Genomic DNA, 14650 nt, shown 5'->3' on the forward strand with positions numbered 1-14650 from the left:
CAACTGGAATTTCAAAAGCTGAAGGATATGATGACATCCAAGTGCAAGGCCCTGCACCCACGTAGGGGCAATCCCTGGTATCAATACAGGCTGGAGGATGAAGAGATAGAGAGCAGCCCTGCAAAGAATGACTTGGGGGCACTGGTGGATGAAAAGCTGGACATGAGCCAACAATGTGTGCTCACAGCTCAGAAGGCCAACCGTATCCTGGGCTGCATCAAAAGCAGCATGGCCAGCAGGTCAAGGAAGGGAATTCTGCCCTTCAACTCCACTCTGGTGAGAACCCCCTGCAGTGCTGCGTCCAGCTCTGGAGCCCTCAGCACAAGAAGGACACGGACCTGTTGGAGCAGGTCCAGAGGAGGCCACAAAAATGATCCGAGGGCTGGAGCACTTCTCCTACAAGGACAGGCTGAGAGAGTTGGGGTTGTTCAGCCTCAAGAAGAGGAGGCTGCGGGGACACCTTATTGCAGCCTTCCTGTACTTAAAGGGGGACTACAGGAAAGTTGGGGGGCAACCTCTTTGGCAAGGCCTGTTGTGATAGGATAATGGTTTTAAACTAAAGGAGGGTAGATTTAGACTGGATATAAGGAAAAAATTTTTTACTATGAGGGTGGTGACACACTGGCCCAGGTTGCCCAGAGAGGTGGTCGATGCCTCATCACTGGAAACACCCAAGGCCAGGCTGGACGGGGCTCTGAGCAGCCTGATCTAGTTGAAGATGTCACTGCAGGGGGGGTTGGACTAGATGGGCTCTAAAGGTCACTTCCAACCCAAACCATTCTATGATTCTATGATTCTATGGCCTGCAGCATAACTGCTATCCAACAGTTTTACAGGAAAGAATACCTTAAGATATAGATTCGCTTCTGTGCTTAATCTCTGTTGCTGTAACTCAAGAAAAATTTTTTAGTATATAAGACCTTAGTATATAAGATATTTTTTTTTTAGATCTTCTGGCATCATAAGTAAACTGTTATACCTGGCCAGTCTTGTAGGTATAGGGCACAACACTGCCTTTTGGAAATTCTTCTATAAGTAAAATAAAATAAATAAATAAAATACACCACTTCAAATAGAACCAAGGGGCAAACCTCACTAGTCAGATAAAAAGAAGCAAGTCTGAACTGACATGAAAGGTATGAAAGAGAAAACAAAACTGAATAAAGTGTCCAAATTCCCCCACAATACATTCTGCAATATATTTGCTAATGCAGAATTGCCCTAATACTGAGCTAAATGGATTGGTTTTTGTTATTCTTTTATTCAGGCTTACTATGCAATGTGTGAAGAATGCTAAAATGCAATGTTGAAGCAGAGTTCTCAGTCAGTTTTCACTAATTATCTAGTTGTGGTTGGTATCTGACAACATAAATATGAATCACAAAATATGATTCTTTTGTATGTGTCTGAATAAATGCAGGTGTTTGGCAGCAGGAATATCACTGACCCCAAACATACACTCACAACAGAACGTCTTTTGTTGAGCAATAAATGAAACCTTATGCCTTCCACTTGTACCGGACAGAACAGCTGCAGCTGGTGTCAAAGCATTGCTAACCACGGTGATCGTTCAGAAAAAGGAAGCAAATGCTTTCCCCTTTTTCTAGGTGCTTCAGATTGTGTGTAGCCAAGAATGGGCAGCTCTGCTTTGTAAACACGTGCTTAGTGCAGAGCTCAGAGCAGTAAGAGGGTTCGATGCTCCATAAATAAGAGAGGAAGTGTTAAGTTTATACAGCACACATACTTCACATTTGTCTGCCCTAATCAGTAGCCAAAATAGTGCTTTGAACATGCGGAGTATTAAAATTCTGAAAGGTTTCTTGCAGCATTTCCCACTGCCAGCATTTTAATCAAGCTTGCATTAAAATATAGGTTCACTATGGTATTTTTGTGCTTTTAATATTTGAAACCTAAGTCTTTATCAGGTCTTCTGTTGTTTCTCTGTTAAAATATTAAAGGAGGCTTAGCATGTCCTATTTGTTCATGTGTCTGCATCAAACTGCTTCAGCAGTGCAGTGGCTAAGTTCTTGTCTGGAGCAGTGGTGTCCAGCCTTGGTTCTGGGGTGGGCAAAGTTGCTTAAGAATGCTGAGCAGGGTGTAAGTCACACCCTGACCCTCTCACATGGCTGGATTTGCTTTTATCACCTGACCGCGAACACACAGGGTTGTAACTGATGTCCATCTGTGGACCACACAACAGTACATGTCCTGTCATGAACTATGAGGGACTTGGGAAACGGTTTAGTGTGGAATGAGACCAATGGCTGAATGTCATGTTCTGAGCTGCAGCGGCCAGCAAACCACTGATGGGTGTGTTTAACAGTTTCATCTTCAATGAATGCACTTGCAACTGTAAAGGATGCAAGTCTACATTTTCCCAGCCTGAACTATCACCAAAGACAGGTTTTATACCCTTCTAACAAAGCATCATCAAATTTTTATTGTGTCCAGCTGACAGAATTATATTTCAGTGAAACAATATTATATCATAATTGTTATCATTATCAATCAATCAAAATCATTATTGTTTGTCAGGAACTAATTCTAATGATCTTTGGATTCATCTGTTCTTTGTGGTTTGGTCTTAGTGAAGACCATCATAGTAAGAATAAAGCTTTGATCTCTGCAGTGTACTTACACATGATACACAACTGTGTTACAAGCAGGAAGCATTTCAGCAAATGTGGTGCAGGCTGCATTCTGTAATGCTGCTGCCTGAATTCATAAAACAGATGTTTTCCTAAACCTTATTATATACAAAAATTGAAAAGAAAACTGGTGGATGAGGCATCAAATAGAATCAGCAACAGTTATCTAGAAACATTTTTACAGAAGTGTTTGTTTTGCTAAATGCTTCATAAATAAAATAAATAGTGGGCTGATGGGTTCTGTGAGTCTCCTTGGGGTCTACAGTTGTGAAAGTATTTGGTATTGGCATAACCTCATTCCCACCAGTCAGTGATAAAACTCCTTTTCAATCAGAAGAGGTAGCAGAATGAACCATAACCCGAATGCTTCAAAAATGCTGCTGGTTGCAGGATTTTGTTTGCCTTAGTCCTCACACTCTTTCAGTTTAGAAAACTTTATCACTCCTTTTTAAAAGAGCATTTGTTTATTTTTTCATAGAACCAATATTCCCACAAAATAAGGCCCTGAGGCACAACTGTGGGAAGTTACAGTGACTGACCCCTAAGGAAAAAGACTTTCCTAGATTCCCATTATTAGAATTCTTGTTACATCAGAAAGTTTATTTTGTTCGTTTAATGAACCAAACTACTAATAGGTCTTTTGGATTGAATTCAGCCCAGGAGTGATATTCTCTCACTGAATATGGATTGCTATTCATACTTATTTTATTCTGAAAAGTAGAATCCTGTTTGGATTATTAACTTTTGCTTGGTGACTTGGTGATTAATTGGTACCTCAACAGAAGAGATTCTTTCATTGCCTTTTTCCCTTTTTTTCTGATGAATATACAGTTATATTAATAAAATGGATATGAACACTAAAGTGCTAGGTTTTTTTAAAAAATAGGTAATCCATATTTTTCAGCTAGCATGGGACAGTCATATTTATTCAATTTGTGCAATTTAGTTGATGGTGGGGTTTTTGTTTTTCAAAGAAAAAATAGATTTTAATATATTGGGGTGGATTTCCATAAAGTCAGAAGCCCAAGGCTGCACAGAAATACTCTGTATTTTCATGTGCTCACCACATTTCCATGCACAAATCAAATTAATTGTGTGCATGTTTTTGCTTGAGGCTTTGTGCTTCTGTTTTAAAAGGAGGGGGTCTTTTATTTTGTTTTATTTTACAAAAGCCTTTCTTAGGAATGCCTACAGATCAGTTTGACTCTCTGCAGCTCATGTTTGCTGTGAGGTAGTAGTGGAGACAGTGGGAAAGTCAGGAATTAGACTGTATTTATGCTCTAGGAGTGTAACAAAGCCCAAAGGTGCAACAGAGACCTGGTTTCACAATTCCATAGTGCCTTTATAGCCAGACTGAGCTCAAGCTGCCAACAGCTGATCATCTTGGACCCCTTCTAAGAAAAAATAGGGAAAGAAAGCTGCAGCAAGGTCAGATGAAATGCGTTGAAACAGTGACCAAGCTCATTTTGTCGGAGATTGTAACCTAACGTTCTCCAATGAGTAGTCCCAGGGATTTTCACTCTGGTGTTTGGAGGACAGTCAGTCTCTGAACTAGGACAGATGTGTGTGGTTTCTTGGCTTTTCTTAAAATACAGGCATAGTCTGTCCTAACTCGTATCTCAAAGTATGGTCAGAAAGGCTAATATAGTAGACAAAGTGTTCAAGGTTGAAGTAGTTAATTTTGCAAATGTAGAAATGGGAGCATAGGAATTGATAGGCTGTTTTGGACTGAGTTCAGCATAGAATATAGCTGTGAATGGAAGAACAGATCCTGGTATTTTCAGTTGGTATTGCATATTGAATGGTAATATGTCAGGCATAGAAGAAGAATCTGAAAGAGCTATGTGAGGAAAAAAAAGAACATGAATTGCAGACACGTGAGACTCAGTGACACTTACCTGGGAGAAAAGGAAAGCTAAAGAGACATAGACCTAGTCAGGCTGGGAGTCACATTTTTTCTAAGGGTGTCCTACACTGTAGTTATATGATTGAAACCAGGCCATTTCTCTTTGCTCTCAGCTTTATTATTGTTTTATAGTTACTTTCATCCAATGCCATTTGCCAAGCTTAACTGCAGCATCTTGGTAACAAAATTCAGCATGTTTAGACTACTTTCTACTCACCTGTCAGGTGAATCATAGCTCATACTCAAGGTATCTGCACTTTGGCCTCTTCCTGCTGCCGTTGACCAGCATGGAAATGACTCTGGTGGGACCTGACTGCTGAATAGCAGGAGTTTTGAGAAGAAAGTGGTTGGTGTAAACCAACATATCCTATTTTTCCTCATAGCATATGCCACTGAGAAATAATGATGTGGGCAAACTGACCATAGAATGTGGTAGTATTTAATCACCCTCGTTGTTCACGGTGGAGCAGTGCTTTTCAGCGTTGGCAGACAAAGGTGGCTCATGTGTGGGCCATGGAATTAATAATTTAACACAGACACTCCACTGTTATGCCTTGCCAGTAGGTGAGTGTGATCTGAGCACTGCATCATCGAAAGCAAAGCATATCATCCAAAGTGTGTGTTGTGTTCCTAGTTATATCCTGAAAGTTGAACTTGGCAGATGATTTTATGAAATAACTAGGGGAAGGTAGAGGCCTATAAAATGATGCTGACATGTGGATTATGTTTCAGCAGGCACTTTGGAGAGAGACATTTGGTTCCTAACCTTTTAAGATGTTGTGGAGAAGGAAAACACACACAACTGACTTATAAGTTTCCAGCTACATGTACCAATTACAGCATTACTTGAATATAAATGCTGGATCTAAAATCAAGGACAGGAACAATCCTGAAATTATACCTGCACAAGCTGATATAATCAGTGTATTTGATCTGACAGGAAAGAATTTCATGCAGATTGCTAAAATAAAACTGACTCTTCCAAGGCTCCAAGAAACTGTTCCTTCAAAGTGTGACTGCAGCTGGAAAGCTCTGAGTCCCAGAGCCTTCCAGTTTGGGTTGCTATGAAACAGTCTTAATCTTGCTGTCTGGTCAGGAGATTACAAAGAGAACTGTTGCTGTTATAAATAAGGTTCTACCCTTAGAGAATACCCCAGAGAATAGTGCTCTTTCCTTCCAGCTCTGTAGGGCTGTGCTTTGTGGGGCAATGTTATGACTAAGCAACCTGAAAGACTGGCATACCTGCAGTTACATTGTGACACCTGATGCATAAAGACGTGTTGACTGCGTGTCAGGATAATACTGTTGTTTAGGAAACAATACTTCTGTGTGACAAAACTGCAGAGGGAAAAGATTCCATTTCAGCTGATTATTGAACAACTCTCAATATGGGATTTGGATTTGATTTTTCAAGGTGCACTCATCAGTTAGGAGTAGTTGCCTGTGATTGATACCACTGGAAATTGGGCTTAGTAACTAGAGTATAAGGCTAAAGGATTCCTATCCCTGGATTTTCTTTGCGTCTCACATAGGTGGAGAGAGTGGTACCTACCTCACTGGTATTACTTAGAACGGCACATAACATCTTCTGCACTGGGACTCCATGTCACTGATAGGTGCGGAAGCTCATGTTACTTTCTGAAGCCTTGTGATTATTTCATTTTTGTGTTTATTCCTTGCCTGAATCTAGTTATCTTGATTACTGGATATATGCAGTACCTAGTACCCGCATTAGCTGGAGGAAGGAATACTCTTGCCAGTTTCCTTTGGCAGTTCAACTTTTAGTTGCCATCTGGTTGCTGGTAACAGGAGAAAACATGTTTTCAGTCAGGAATAACAATTTTTGTCCTGCAATGAACCATAGTATCTACATTATGTGCCACTGATTAATCAAGTGAGAGGTGAGACCTGTAGGACTCTTATGGTTTTGTTGTTTTTTTTCTTTTTTTTAATAAGATATTTTTATTAGGACTGGCCAGTTGCCAGTTTAGCTAGTTGTACAAAGGTAAGAAATACTTTGCATGCCATGTGCACAGATGTTACATTGGGTTTTAGTATTAATCCTGACTCTGCTGTTTGTAGGTTTGTTGATGTGCCTGCTAAAATCTGCAATACATTGAAAAGTCACTTACACCTAGTGTCCACTGTTGGCTGGCAAGATGCCTGTATGTATCTTACAGAAAAAGTATATAGTCAGAAAAGGAAGGACTTAATCAGGATTCAGGAATGGCCCTTCGAGAGAAAGAATTATTTTAAATAGTGTAGTAATTGATTTGGGAAGACTTCAAGGTAATCACTATAACTTTTTTCTTGGATTCAAAAATTTAAATTCCTCTCTCAGTTACACAGGTGGTGCCAGATTATGCACCTCTCTCTCTTCCCACTCACACTGTTATCTTCAGTGGCTTTTTCTCATTATCATCAACCAGTGATCTTACTTTATCTGGCTGAGGGGAATGTACTTACTCCCTCCCTCCCTTCTTTCCTCCAGTGCCCTTTGGCTCCAGAGAATGTCTTTGTTAATTCTCATTATTAGCTCTCCTGTGTATTCCTGCAGCCTTCCTCTTTTAGCCTCCTTTATTGCTACATTTCCTCTTGCCTTTGCTGTCTCTTCCTATCCATTTACATATTCTGAAAAAATTCCCCAGCCCTGCTGTTGTTAATGTTTATAAAAGCTGGTTCACATGAAGGAAATTAAGATGTTGTTCAGCCAAACTGCCTCACTGCACATTTTAATTTTCTAGATTTATGATAGAGCAGCTGTGGCTGAATCCCATTTGAAAAACTTTTGGGATTTTTTCCTCTAAGTGTGAAATGATATAAACCCTTGGAACAGCAGAAAGATTTTATCTAAAGCAGTAACATTAAAACCTGTTTATGTTCAGGCTATTTGTAATACAAGAATGATGCATTCTTTCACCAGGAAATTTCTAGCTAGGAGAGTTGACATTCCGATCAGAACTAAGTCTGTAGCTTTGTATTTTAATACATGTAGTTGGGCCATATTTTGCAGTAAAACAAGCTTAGCAATGTCTCACTGCTTCTTCCCTCTGCCAAATTTCATCTGGGAAGAAGAGTGTAGTGTGGACCCGGAGAAAAGTGATACAGAATTAATTCCCAAGTTATTATTTTTAATGGGAACCTAGCATTTCCAGGTGTTTTTAGCAACAGTCATGGCTCAGTTTGAAGTCTAGGAATGCTTTTTTTAAACATAAAAATACATACTAACCTGAGCTTCGATCCAACAATATACGAAATGGAAATGGGTACTTTTAAACGGAATCACTTCTGGCTTCACAAACATTGTACGTTTATATTGAAACAAGCAAAGAATATATGAAGGAACCAGAGAATATAACATCAACTTGAAATGAACAGAAACAATAAATTCTATATAGGATTGATGATGAAGTAAAACCATTCCACCTCCTCATGTCTTCTAACAACTCCAGCAGCCATCCAACTCTTCTGTTTGCTGTCAGTCATTAGTAGCATGCGATACGTTGTAATAAGGCTCTATCTTTATTGAACCTTTTTGACAGTTTTTAGCATCATCCCAGATTTTGAGTCAGGTCAGTCTTCAGTATCAGGGGGAAAGATTGGGTAGTCTTGTCTGAGATGTCACTGCCTAACCCAGTAGTAGTGATTTTAGCTCTTATGTTACCATGAAAAAGGAAAGTATTTCTAAAAGGTCATAAAGGTCTATTATTTTTTTCATAATGTTGGAAAAAAATAAATCTCTTCTACTTTCCTTTTCCACTTCTTGTTTAAATGGGAAAGAATCAGTGGCATGAATGATGCTTGGCAAAAGGTAAGTGTCAACAAATCTTTTTACTATTTGATTCTTATTCCCAGCTGGTTAAGCAATTTCTGCTGATTCCCAAAGAAGATGAGTGGAAGGAGTATTGCTGGTGAGACAGCTCATACAAATGTAACCCTTTTAGTTGCACTTTTACTGTTCACATTCCTGTGTTAGGAATGAGAGCTGTGCTCTAATCTAGGTTACAAAGCTCACACAGTGGGTTTTTCTGCTTTCCTACACACTGTTATTTTCTAACCTGCCATTTCTGCTTCTAAAATTAATAAATAAATAAAGGCAATAAACCCCCACTTCTTGGCACAGTCAAGTCTTAATTATCATCACAGTGGTGGGGAATAAGAAAACTATACAAATGTATGATGAAAAGCAGAAAAGTTGCCCTCAGGATCAGCCATCTACCTATTCTACTTGCAAGCACCAGTTTGTTTCTTAAGCCTTTTGCCTGTTTGGTTAAAGTTACTGGAAACATCCCAAAACGCTTTGGCTGCTGGCAATCCCAGGAAAATCTGGGGAAGTTAACTTCAGAGGTCAGGACACTGGGCAAGTTTCCAGAAAACAATTTTGTACCCAGCTGCTATAAGGATTTGAATCTCCCTAAAAAGCCCCAAAATGCTGTTCTTCACCAGAAATTATACCTAATTATTTCAGAATTGGCTGAAAGAGTGAGGCCATGTGCAGTTTGGCTAGCATACCAAGCAGACCTGAGTGTTTGTGAATCTTGTGTATGTGTGCTTGGATTGCTCACAAGCTTGGTACAAAAGCCTGGTGTTGTAGTAACCATCTGGTCAAAAATAGTCAGCACTGAATTCTGCTCTCAGTTAGTTGAAGGAAATTCCCTGTAGAAAATGTTCAGGAGTGGACAGCACAGGAAGATTTGATGTAAAGATAGTTTGGGTTTGTATAGTCTTCCCTTGCCTAGTGAAGTATCCTGTGTACATCCAAAGTAATTTAGGTACCATAAGAGACCTGTTCTTAAGAAGAAGAGACCTTACAGGCCCCACAACTCTGAAGTCTCCACAGAATGTGGGGATATGGTGGTTCTAAGTCATGACCATCTGTGGCATGAAGAAATGGGTGTAGAAAGATAACCTTTTATGCAAAAACAAAAGAAAGAAAAGAAGAAAAGAGAAGAAAATAGAAAAAATAAAATAAAATAAAATAAAATAAAAATAAAATAAAAAAGAAAAGAAAAGAAAAGAAAAGAAAAGAAAAGAAAAGAAAAGAAAAGAAAAGAAAAGAAAAGAAAAGAAAAGAAAAGAAAAGAAAAGAAAAGAAAAGAAAAGAAAAGAAAAGAAAAGAAAAGAAAAGAAAAGAAAAGAAAAGGAAAAGAAAAGAGAAAAGAAAAGAAAAGAAAAGAAAAGAAAAGAAAAGAAAAGAAAAGAAAAGAAAAGAAAAGAAAAGAAAAGAAAAGAAAAGAAAAGAAAAGAAAAGAAAAGAAAAGAAAAGAAAAGAAAAGAAAAGAGAAAAGAAAAGAAAAAAGAAAAGAAAAGAAAAGAAAAGAAAAGAAAAGAAAAGAAAAGAAAAGAAAAGAAAAAAGAAAAGAAAAGAAAAGAAAAGAAAAGAAAAGAAAAGAAAAGAAAAGAAAAGAAAAGAAAAGAAAAGAAAAGAAAAGAAAAGAAAAGAAAAGAAAAGAAAAGAAAAGAAAAGAAAAGAAAAGAAAAGAAAAGAAAAATGTTAAAGGATGCTGGAACAGTTTTTCTCACCTCTCAGCATTCATAGTACTACATAAGATGGTAACAGAAATGTCCAGCTGATAAAGTAATGGAGTAAGAGTAAGAGTAAGAGTAACTGGAAACTGTTTATGTGAGAACATTGTGGACATTGTTAGGTAAGCTTCCACATTATGACTGTTCAAATTCAGAAATTGAAAAGTTTTCTTCAAAGCTGAATGTAACGATTGTCATTTGAATTATGATGACACATGTTCTGGTACTACTAGAGCTGTAGTTTGCATTGGTTTTGTATGTCAGGAGGAGAACTATCAGTTTTATTACACTGTGTCATTCAGTTCCGAATATGAGTTTTAGCTGTGTACTGACTTTGTTGTTGTTGTTGTTGTTTGTGATATAAGTGTGTGTGTGTTTGTGTGTGTTCTAAGTGCGTGTGTGCAGGAAGGCAGGACTTGGCCAGAAATCCTCTGAAGGGATTTAAAATCTAGGCACTGCAGCCTCTGTCCTTGTGAGACGGGGGGAGTGACAGAGGAATTAAAGAACTTGGGGAAGGAGAAAATACAGCTAGTGTCTGATTGGAGGAGGGATGCTGACAGTGTTCTATGTGAGATTGGGTAGAAAAAGGAAAGTTAATTCACAGATTATCTGGAGAGGTTTGTGGGGAAAAGGAGGACCAAATGTTCTAACACTGTGAAGCTTAATTTATTAAGTGGACCAAGGAAGGTCTGAGCTGTGTTGGGATAAGCTTTGTGCTCACTCTTTCACACTCTTTCTTACACACATACATGCATGCACACACATGCACACACACGCATAGAGTTACCTGGGACCTGTCCCAGTTGCTGCTCCAATGAGTCACATATAGACACACAGTCCGGAGCGGTGCCTGTTTATCACTCTAACATCGTGGCCAGTACGTCATCTTTGTACTGGCAAAAGTGTTCCATTATTATGGAACATTATTATCCTAAACACTCAATTCCTGGTGAAGGTATGCAAATAAAACTTCCCACTTTTTTCTTTTAATCTCTGTCCTCTTTTTTTGTAGCTTGGTGAGGAGCTTGGAAGGTAGGTTAGTTTGAGTGGGAATTCAGAGAGTACTGATTAGTAATGGAAACAAAACCAAGCTAGACTAACGCAACAACTCAGGTAAAAGTGGTTGATGACAGGAACTTTGTTTTAGGGTGTTTCTGCTTGGAAATTTGGGGTTGTGGAGGCTACAAGCAGGAACACTGATATATTTTCTTTTTTACTATCGAGGGTCATAAATAGAGATGGACAATAATATCTTTCAGTTCTAATTTATTTATAATTTTGTCTTAAATAATGACCCCAAATAATAAATCCCTATGTTATGCAGTAAAGGAATCTGAAGTGCAATGAAGATTGTTTGAGCAAAGTCCTGCAATGTGGGCAAACACTTCTGAACTTTTTAATCGCAGGCTAATGCCTTAGGCCCAGGCCATTCTTCACCTTTCTCATTGTGAGGAGAAAGAGCTGGACTTAATAATGTCATACCTTCCTGGGCAAAAGAGTTGTTAGACCATATTAATGTCAGTCTTAGCATGAGAAATGCTTTCAGAGCAGCTTGCCAGGAGGCAAACTGAGTCTGATTAGAGTTGTCTTTGGACAAGGCAGCTGAGATCACCTTATTAGAGTAAGACATCTGAGACATACCAGGCTTAGGCAAAGACTAAAAGATGAACTAGAGCAGAAGGAGACAACACATCAAACCAGATGAGTACCGATGAGGTGGGGAAGCCTACATAGCTGTCCTAATGAACCAGTCAGGCCCTTTCTCTGCTATAGCGGAAGGAGAGTCTAAGTTTCATTTGGCAAACTCTGTGAGAAGGTGTTGTTGTAATTGGTACTGTCATTGATAAAAATAAATATTGTACTGTTTGTGGAGTATGAATGGGGGGCATGTCAGGCCTATTCGGGTTCTTTTTCTCTGCCTCTTCCCACTCCTCAAGAAATTGGCATGATTATAGAAAGATGCTGGAATTACACTGGGCTCCATCATATTTTGGCAATCCTTCTAGAACATGTGACTTTTTCCCTACATTTCTTTTTCCATAATCATTACACTCTGCCTGTGTATTCCTGACAGAGTTTTTGGGTAATGTTTGGTGTCATAGTTTAAAACCGCTGAAGTCACTGAAATGGTATTCTTCCTTATGCCCAGGTTCTGTGGTCAAACTCAAAATCCCTTTGCACATCCCTTAAATGCAATGCTGTTGGCAGACTAAGTTACAACACAGTTGCCTCCCAATTAATTCGAAATACAGTTGCAATTTGTAGTGAAGGAAAATAGGCAGACAGATCTGTATTGAAAGAGTGGGACATGAAACGTCATTTTGAGAAGTTTTTGGAAAGGAATGGGGGTCTTAGATGTCTGAAAATATTACATGATCCTTTAAACATGTTTTGACCTTAAGAAAACACTTCAGTGAGACTGGTAAAGCATTACTTTGTTATCTTTGTGTACCAGATACGAAATCCATGTGACCTTGTACTCTTAGGTGAAGACAGGCAATTTATCACTGAAGAAGATCACAATTTGAGTTTTTCTTCTAGGTTGTACTTCTCTGCTTGTCACTGGGGGCCTAAAAACACAGGGATTGAAAATGGTGCCACTGATTTTTATCATTGATGTAAACAAATACTCTGTCCAAACTGCTTTTCAAGGCGGTATTGATTTCTTTAACAAAACCTTGCTACATTATCTGCACTTCCGTATTGATTTCTTTAACAAAACCTTGCTACATTATCTGCACTTCCATGACTTCAGTCATTAGAAAGTGATGTTTCAAGAGCAAAGCCACCTCTAACAATATCTGCTTGCATATATTGACAATTGCATATTGAAATGAAAGGCCCTCTGAATAGGCTTACATCTATTCTGACACCCTGGATGGGATTCACAGTTTACTGTCTCAGTGATCCATAGTTAAAAATAAACTCAGAACTGGCTGACTAAAATTTAAATGAAAAGTTACTGCAACATAGCTAAATTAGTCCAATTCAGTTTAGCATAAGCTAAAAAGTTTAATATAAACTAAGAAGACAACAGCCCAGCTTGCCTTGGAGCAACTTGTGTTGCCATAGGCAGAGCGCCCCCCGTACCTCATTTCTTTAGTTTGTGGAGTTGCCCTGCCCTTGGTGAGACTGAGAGGGCACAGCCTGGCAAGAAATGTCCAAATATCATCAACTCTGACATAAGGCAAATGCAAATAAAAAGGTGGAAGAGTGTTGTGATTTTCATTATGCCATGGCATAATAAAGGCAGCAAAATAGTTTTCAGTTGCTCCTGTGAATCATTGGAAACTCTTCCTTTGCTGCTAATGGATCTGGGTAGGGTAGCTTCATCTTGAGGGCCACATATGCAACACGAATTCAGAAGTCTTGTGTTAGTGCCTGACAAGGCAATTATGTTGTCAGGGCATCAGGAAATACCACAGCAGAGTGCCAGATTCCTAGTAATGCTCATCTCCTATGCAGCACGTGGTTACCTCTGAGATGTCTTTTAGTTCAAGTTTATAGCTGGGTAGAAAGAGGCATAAACAGGTAGTGATTTAGATGTTGTAGGCTGGATCCTCAGTCAGGGTCCTTCTCTAATGCTTTCAGAAATCAGGAGGACAAAAAGTTATTTTTCCTATAGTCTTTCCTTGCACCCTACAATGAAAATAGGGAAAAAAGGAAAAAGATTGTGTACAAATTAAGTGTAAAGGAAGTGTGAAAATGAAACAAATGCATTTTCCATGGCTTCTCCAGTGTGATTTTGCAGGAAATGCAGAAATGTTTTCCCAGTTAATTAGCATTTTATGTACTTCATCTTTCTACATAACAAAATGTTAAAAAAATAGAAGCTTTAAATAATAAAAGAGAAAGACATTTCTACTGGGATGAGCAGAGTAGTCCCTGATTTAACTAATGTAACTGTACATTCATTCTGGACCTTTGTCAATGCATATTAAAAATACTTCATCAGTTTAACCCATTTACTTTTCTAAGAGACTCCTGGGAGATCATTGCTGCTAAATGAATTAAGAGACACAGTCAGTCTAGAAAAGGAACCTTTGAATGTTTAATTTTTCTGTTGCATAATGCACTATGTGACACACGTCTCTGAAGACATCTTACAAAGCAATAGCACACTGACGGTTGAAATGGAGTGTTTTGTATGCTTACGTCGTTTTTGTTGTGAACATATAGATTTGGACAGTGTCTTGCAAATGCTATTATTTGTACAGGGACTACTCCGTGCAGAAAGTATTTATAGCACCTGTGCATGCCTTATTCTTCTGCTGTTTGTTGTTTGGTTTATTTGTTTGTTGCAGGGTGTGGGGGTGGGATGGGGGGTGGCATCTGATCTGAACTCCATTAAAGTCTGGAAAGAGAGTTTCAGGCAGCTTTGAATCAGCCCTTTCATAAGGGCAGTGTGGATGAAGAGTCAAATTTTGTTCCTAATCCTCTGGTAGTTACACATATTATAGACTTAACAGCTTATGAAGGAACTGGACTTCAGCTCTTTTGTGTTGCAGACGGAAAGCTCTTACGAACTCCTGAAAACAAAATAAGGCAAAGACCATAATTTTGTTACCGA

Source organism: Phalacrocorax aristotelis, chromosome 7 (assembly GCF_949628215.1).
Source record: "Phalacrocorax aristotelis chromosome 7, bGulAri2.1, whole genome shotgun sequence".
In the NCBI taxonomy this organism is placed as follows: Eukaryota; Metazoa; Chordata; class Aves; order Suliformes; family Phalacrocoracidae; genus Phalacrocorax; species Phalacrocorax aristotelis.